This window comes from Nyctereutes procyonoides, unplaced genomic scaffold (genome assembly GCF_905146905.1).
Source record: "Nyctereutes procyonoides isolate TBG_1078 unplaced genomic scaffold, NYPRO_anot_genome, whole genome shotgun sequence".
Taxonomy (NCBI): domain Eukaryota; kingdom Metazoa; phylum Chordata; class Mammalia; order Carnivora; family Canidae; genus Nyctereutes; species Nyctereutes procyonoides.
The window spans coordinates 16,788,478-16,795,996 of NW_026575021.1; the positions used below are offsets into that span (position 1 = coordinate 16,788,478).

The 7,519-nt window shown below is 48.3% G+C and overlaps 1 long non-coding RNA gene across 1 annotated transcript; it reads left to right on the top strand.

The window, feature by feature from the left end:
• Window positions 1–244: 244 nt before the first annotated feature.
• On the top strand, window positions 245–4,529 carry LOC129520661 (uncharacterized). Its single transcript, XR_008666649.1, has 3 exons — window positions 245–721; window positions 3,467–3,620; window positions 4,385–4,529. It is a non-coding gene; the product is annotated as an uncharacterized LOC129520661 (long non-coding RNA).
• The last annotated feature ends 2,990 nt before the right edge of the window (window positions 4,530–7,519 follow it).

Genomic DNA, 7,519 nt, shown 5'->3' on the forward strand with positions numbered 1-7,519 from the left:
CAGATGATCAGGGCAAGCCAAGAGCCCAGACTAGAAACAGCTGGCTCCCCTGGGGCCTGCAAAGAAGGTGCTCTCCCCTGATCCTTCCTCCCTAGGTCAGGTACAGATGAAGGTACATAGGCGTAGGAGAAAAGCCATGCAGCCCATGCTTTGGTCTCTTCTCAGGCCCAATCTGTGGGATCTTGAGCAGCATTTGAGGTGCTAACCCACTGTGTTCTATCTGCAGTGGGATGTATACGGATGACTCCATGGAATACTGGTCTTTGTAAAAGATCTGAATTGAGAGAAATGCGGGTGTTGCTCAGCTACTGGAATGTGTTGAAGTTGTCAATGCTCTGCCCTGCGTCTCAACGAAACCAGTGGTATTTTGAAGCCTAGAACCTTTTTCTGTGTGGGCCCTGAAGTCCTTTGTCCTGCAAAACTTCCCAAGGGGATGGATGTCTCTGGGCTGAGCGCCAGACCCTGTTCTTCCCAGTGGCTTGTGGTTTGGAAGCTGACTACAGTGCCCCTCCTTGTGTCTCTGGTGTGGAAAGGAATCATCCACCCTCACCCCGGGTGAGGCCTGGACCATGTGGACGCCCCAGGAAGGCAGAATGGATACTTTTGTACAGTCCCTGCTGCGATCCTTCCAGGAGAGGAGCCTCTCAGAAAACGCAGTTGTTTTCCGTGTCTACCAGGTGTTCAGCACAGCCCAAAGGGTCCTGGGCCACCAGTTCCACAGGTGAGTGACCACCCTATACACAGCAGAGGCCTTGAGGCTCACCTCTACTACCGGTATGTTTTGGCAATGTCACTGCTCCTCTCTGAGCTTCCTTTTCCTCCTCTGAGAAGGGCTGTGGAAGACAATGAACCTCATGGGGCTACTGTGGACAATCCTGGCAGAAAACATGGCCTAGAATTCTCTGCTGCCTAGCCCTGTTGAAAGGGCTGCTGGGCATCTTCCTGTGGAGCAGCTGTCTCTCCCCAGCGAAGAAGCTCTCCAGATCAAGCCTCATGGACCTGTGGCACCCTGGGTGTACAGAAGCACGTGGAAAGCAGGCTGTTTTCCTGTTTCCAAAAGACTTCTGGGATTCCATCTAACTGGCCCTTCTCCTTGTCCTTCATGTGTCCAGAGCAGAGGTCACTGGGGAAGACAGAGCAGCTCATGGTCCCCTCAGTAGACAGAAAGTGCTGGTTGGAATTCCTTTCTCCAAGAAGAGAGATAAAGTGCCTTGGATTGCAGACACATTTCTAAGCACTAAGATCATTGAAAGAATACAGTAGATACAATGTCTCGGTCTCAAGTCTAATCAGAGTGTCACACAGTCAATCACTCGACCTGTCGTAGGCACGCATGTCCACAGTTGGTTAGATGCGACATGTTCAAGGCCGCCACATGGGATGAATGGATCCACCCACATTTCGACCACTCGGATGGACGATAAGATCAAGGAAGGGCACTGCGTGGCTCAGTCAGTGAGGCCCCTGCGTTCAGGTCAGGCCATGATCCCAGGGACCTGGCTTTGAGACCTCCATTGGGCTCCCTGCTCAGTGGGGAGCCTGCTTCGCCCTCTCCCCCTGCAGCTCACCCTGCTGATTCTCTTTCCCTCTCTCCAAAAATTTAAAAACTTCCTTAAATGTGTTTGTAAAATATCAAGTAAACCTCGGATTGGTCTTTGGACCCAGTGGGAGAAATTTGATACATCAGATGGCTTCCACCCAAACTGGGCTTCCAGGTGATGGCAGATCCATCAACTAAAACAGTCTGTGGGGCATACAAGGTGATCCTTGCAGCAGTGCAGACTGGCAAGAGAGTGGCATCATGTCAAGTGCCCAGAGCCTTGAATTGCTGAATCACTGTGGCAGATGGCCCTATTGATGGAGTACTTCAAGGACCTCTAAGGACACAGCTCATTACCTATTTGGCCTACAACGATCTGATGTGTTCTGGCACGTGACACTTTAGAGATAAACATAGAGAATGGCTTCATCCCACTCTTCCTTTTGTCTTAAATCACCGTCTTTTGTGTGATGTTTTCTGAGGCCTGCAGACCTTGTGCAACCACAGTGGAGCTGCGTTCTACACAGGATATTTGGGGCACGTGGGTGAAATAAGAAAAATGGTAGTGAAATGCAAAGACACTCCTTGCTCTGATTGAAACAAGCAAACCACCCCTGCTCCTCAAAAACATTAAATCTATTCTGCACCATTCCAACCTAGGGTAGCAGTGTCTTATCACCTCAAACGTTGCCGGAGTTTAGGAGGGGAAGTTCAGGTCTCTGCGGTTGGGCCTATGCAGCAGTCATGTGGAAACACTAAGGGAGGGCCCCAGGTTTCTCTCCATGTTTGTGTGGGGGCCATCTCTCTGTGGAGAACCCTATTCCCATTCTCACCTCAGAACAGCACTGCTCCTTGTTTGCCTTGTGCACCCAATCATTGTCTAGGGAGTTTGATATGCTGAAGGCACAGAACATCTCCTCCAAGATCTCCTGGGTGCAGCTCTGCAAATACAGTGCCCCATATATACAGGGAGAAGAGACATTAGGGTACCCCTCCACAACACCAAAGCGGACATCCCCTTTTAAAATCGTGTTCTCCGCTTCACATCACAGGGGCAGCTGAAGAGACACCTGCCAAGGAGAAGCCAGATGAAAGAGACTCTTGCGTTCATGACATAAATACTCAAAGTTGAGCTTGGCCCTCAGCACTCAACTTCTCATCTTGCGTGCTATGACCTGGGGTCTGAACACCAAAGATATGTCAGGCTTCCAAACCGTCGCAGCTGGTTTCTGCCCAGGAAGGGCATATTCCTCTTTTCTGTCCCCTCTGCACACACACACACAAACACATACACATACACAGTCCCACACAAACACACACTCTTACATACACAAACCGACACACACACAATGAGCATGAAAGAGGTTCGAGCCCCCTCAGTTGAGATTACAGTGTGGCCTGCTCTCCAGTGGCCTCCCCCAGGTGCCTTGCAGTACCAGTTGAGGTCTCCCGCACATAAACAGAAGCTTCCGCGAAGAGGGCCGAGCTGACGTCCATAGCGACATGAACGTCTGGACACTCCTAAGCCCAGTGCCACTGAAAGTAGGGCAACAGCAACAGAACATCTTGTTCTCTAGTTAAGTGAGCTGGAAAACGGGACATTGTTCAACACAGCTTCCTCGTTACCAGAGTTCTAAATCCGCTACATGCTTGTCCCCAAGGAAGTGACCTCACTTTTTCAAAATTCCAGCCCTTGGGCCCCTTCCTTCAGTCAGACCTATCCAGAGCCCCTTCTTGGCAGATGACTGCTTGCCCCACGTTATCTCATTAACTTTACATCAGCAGTCAAAAATGTCATAGCCAGAACTCTCTGAAAATGCAAGGAAGGTCCTACTTTTCTGGAGATGGGGCTGAATTCAGACCTTTCTTTGTGTGCTTTCCTTCCCAGATCTGTGACCTATCTAACCCACCGTGTCTCTCATATAGTCCACAGGTTCCCAACTTGCACAGTGATAGAAGAGTCAGAATCTCCTTCCTACGGACATCATCAGGGGTCTATGAATGATATCTGCAACGCACGTGAGCTGGTGCCCTGTGTATCTGAGGCACAATTTTAAGGATCGTGCATTGACATATAGAGGTGAGATGTGGCTTGGAGTACCACTTGAAAGTGGCCTCGGTTCCAGCAACCGAATATTAGAATGATCACTTTACCTCCGGCCTCATTTCAATGGGGGCACCATGATGGGGTGGGAATGCTCCAATATGCATACATGGTCATCTGTTGTCAAACCGTCCAATTGTGTCCTGTTCTATTTTTAATGAGACTGAGGTGCCTCCTTCTGGGCTCTGTGTGTCATAGCCTTCACCATGGCTCCCAGCGATAATGACCTGTGGCATAAATATCTCTGTGACACCCTGAGATGTTTCGTGACTGGGATCTGACCAACAAGATATATCCAACACAATGGCATGTCACATCTAAGTTCCAAATGGAACTATGCTTAGGGTTAGGGCTAGCATTTGGGTTGAGGTTGATGTTAGTTTTACGGTGTAGGGTTAGGTTTATGTTTAGGGTTAGGGTTAGTGTTTAGGGTGAGTGTAAGAGTTACTGTTTAGCTTAGCGATTAGGGTTATGGTTTATGGGTAGGGTTATGTTTCATTTTTGGCTTCAGGTTCAGGTTCTGGAAGGTTAGCGTCGGGTGAGTGTTCGTGTTCCGGGTGGGGTTAGGATTCGGGTTAGCATTTGGGTTAGGGTTAGCGTTAGGTTTGGGTTAGGGTTCTTCTTCTAGATCGGGTTAGCATTTGGTTTCGATATCGGGTAAGGTTTGTTTAAGGTTATGGTTCGGGTCTAGGTAACATAACCCACATGTGGCTCCCTTTGACTCATTTGTCTCTTCACAGGAACACCCCGACATGAAGCCCTCCCAATGGAAATCAAGAGATCTATGTGATCCTGGGCTGACAGTCGCTCCCCAACGACAAACCCTGTCGTCTCCCAACCTGCTCTGTGGAGGCATCAATGTTCTCCTTCTGGATCCAAAGACCAATCCGAGGTTTATTTAATATTTTACAAACACTTTTAAGGAAGTTTTCAAATTCTTGGAGAGAGGGAAAGAGAATAAGCAGGGTGAGCTGCAGGGGGAGAAGGCGAAGCAGGCTCCCCAGTGTGCTGGGAGTCCAATGCAGGTCTCAAAGCCAGGTCCCTGAGATCATGGCCTGATCAGAAAGCAGGGGCCTCATTGACTGTGCCACCCAGTGACCTTCCTTGATCTTGTAGTCCATCAGAGTGGTCGAAATGTGGGTGAATCCATTCATCCCATGCGGCAGCCATGAGTTCCTTCAATAATTTGGCTTTGTGGACATTGCTGCTATAAACATTGGAGTGCATGTGTCCCGGCATTTCCCTGCATCTGTATCTTTGGGGAAATCCCCAGCAGTACAATTGCTGGGTCGTAGGGCAGATCTAGTTTTAACTCTTTGTGGAACCTTCATACTGTTTTCCAGAGTGGCTACACTAATTCACATTCCTACCAACAGTGCAGGAGGGTTCCCCTTTCTCCACATCCACTCCAAAATTTGTGTTTTCTTGCTTTGTTAATTTTCCCAATTCTCACTGGTGTGAGGTGGGATCTCATTGTGGTTTTGATTTGTATTTCCCTGATGACAAGTGATCCAGAGCATTTCTTCTTGTGCTTGTTGGCCATGTCTATGTCTCCCTCTGTGAGACTTCTGTTCATGTCTTTGGCCAGTTTCATGATTGGATTGTTTGTTTCTTTGCTGCTGAGTTTAATAAGTTCTTTGTAGATCTTGGAAACTAGCCCTTTTTCTTATACATCATCTGCAAATATCTTTTCCCATTCTGTCTGTTGTCTTTTAGTTTTGTTGACTCTTTCTTTTGCTGTGCAAAACCTTCTTATTTTGATGAACTCCCAATAGTTATTTGTGGTTTTGTTTCTCTTGCCTCCATGTATGAATCTTGCAAGAAATTACTGGGGCCAAGCTCAAAAAGGGTTTGATCAGCTATGATTTGTTCAAATACATATTCTGGACTTCTGTCCCTTTCGGCGCCCTCAGAAACCCCAATTAAATGTAGATTTTTCTTCCTCAGGCTGTCATTTATTTCCCTTAATCTATCTTCATGATTTTTTAATTGTTTGTCTCTTTTTTCCTCCGTTTCCCTCTTTGCCATCAACTTGTCTTCTATGTCACTCACTCGTTCTTCCACCTCATTAACCCTCGTCGTTAGGACTTCTAGTTTGGATTGTATCTCATTCAGTTGATTTTTAATTTCTGCCTGATTAGATCTAAATTCTGCAGTCATGAAGCCTCTTGAGTCCTTTATGCTTTCTTCTAGAGCCACCAGTAGCTTTATAATAGTGCTTCTGAATTGGCTTTCTGACATTGAATTGTAATCCAAATTTTTAACTCTGTGGGAGTTATGGGAGCGATGACTGTTTCTGGTTCTTTCTTTTGAGGTGAGGTTTTCTTCTCGTCATTTTGCTCAGCGCAGAGTGGCCAAAAACAAGTTGTATTGGGAAAAGCAGAAAAAAAGAGAAGAGAAAGAAGAAAAGAAAAAGAAAAAAAGAAAAAAGAGAGAAGGAAAGAAAAAAGGGGAGAAGCAAACAGAAAAAAAACAAGGGGGTGTGTCCTCTGATTTTATATACTGTAAATCCCTCGACTTCCCCCAGAACTTCCTAGTGCCTCTTGGTCAATAACTTGCTTTTCCCCTGACGTTCTAGCTGGTCTTCTCGGGCAGGGGCCTGCTGTGCTGATTCTAAGGTGTTAGCACTTGGGGGAGCTGCTCAGCCTCCTGCCTTGTGCAGGGCTCAGTGAAAGTTGTTTAACCTGTTTATCCCTTGAGGCCACTGTGAGCTCAGTGGGGGTTGTTTATCCTGTAAGGCCCCAGGAGGTAAAACAAAAGTAGCAGCGACCAGCTCTCCAGCCCTGGAGTCAGCTCCTGCAGGAAATATGGAGCTCTCAGTCCACATGGGCCTAGATGCTCCGGGGCAGGGCCGCTGATTTGCTCAGCTCCAGGCAGAAGCGTCCTTGCTGTCCTGTGCCCTCCCGGCCTCTGCCTGTCCCGGGGGAGCGCCAGATCTTGGGCTGTGTCCCCAGCGCCCTGTGCTCCTGGGCCTGTGCTGTTGGAATCGTGGTCTCGGCTGCACAGCTCTCTCTGCCCAGAGACTCTGCCCGAGCTGCCCCCGAGCTGCTCCCGGGTCCAGCCATGCACGCGCTGCAGCCCTTTAGGGAGCTTGGCTGCGGGGTTTAGTGTGCTCTCCCCGGGACGCAGGTCCTCTGTTAGTGTCCCAGGGTGCCTGAGGGCATCCCCGCCCCTCCTGGGATCCTGCTCCAACTCCCTGCGAGCGCCTTTCCATCCAGGAGGATTGTTGAAGCTCCTGCTTCTCCGGGACAGGGCTTTCCTGTCCTGGGTGCACTCGCTGCGGTCTTAGCCTGGCTCCTCGCGGGGCCCCTCCCCCTTGGATGCCTTTTGTTTCTTTATTTCTTTTTTCCCGTCTTCCTACCATGATAGAAGCATGAACTCTTCTCACTGTAGCATTCCAGCTGTTCTCTCTTTAAATCTCAGGCCGAATTCGTAGGTTTTCAGGATGATTTGAAGGTTATCTAGGTAAATGGTGGGGACAGGTGACTTGGAGACCCTACTCTTCTGCCATCTTTCCCCGCCTCTATAATGTCTTCCTGACCTTTCTTTTGGGGCAAATTCCTCCATCGTGTCAACTTGGCTAATTTTTTATCTTTTGTATGTTATTAAGGGTTGTTCTGTTTCTTGCACCTCGGAGTAGTACTAAATTAAAAAAAAAGTCATACAGTGTCCAGGGCCTGGCACTTAAGGAAGTGTTTTTGGTGTATGCTGTGTGAATTCTGCTGTTGTGTTTTGACAGCTCTTTCCACACGTCCATCCTCTGTAGAGTTCCTCCTTCCTGGCAGTGTGGAGTTTTGGGGCCTTTATTGAGGTGTGGTTTGATTTGTTTGTTAAAAAATGCCTGGAATAAAAGGAAAGAAAGAAGAAGAAAAAAA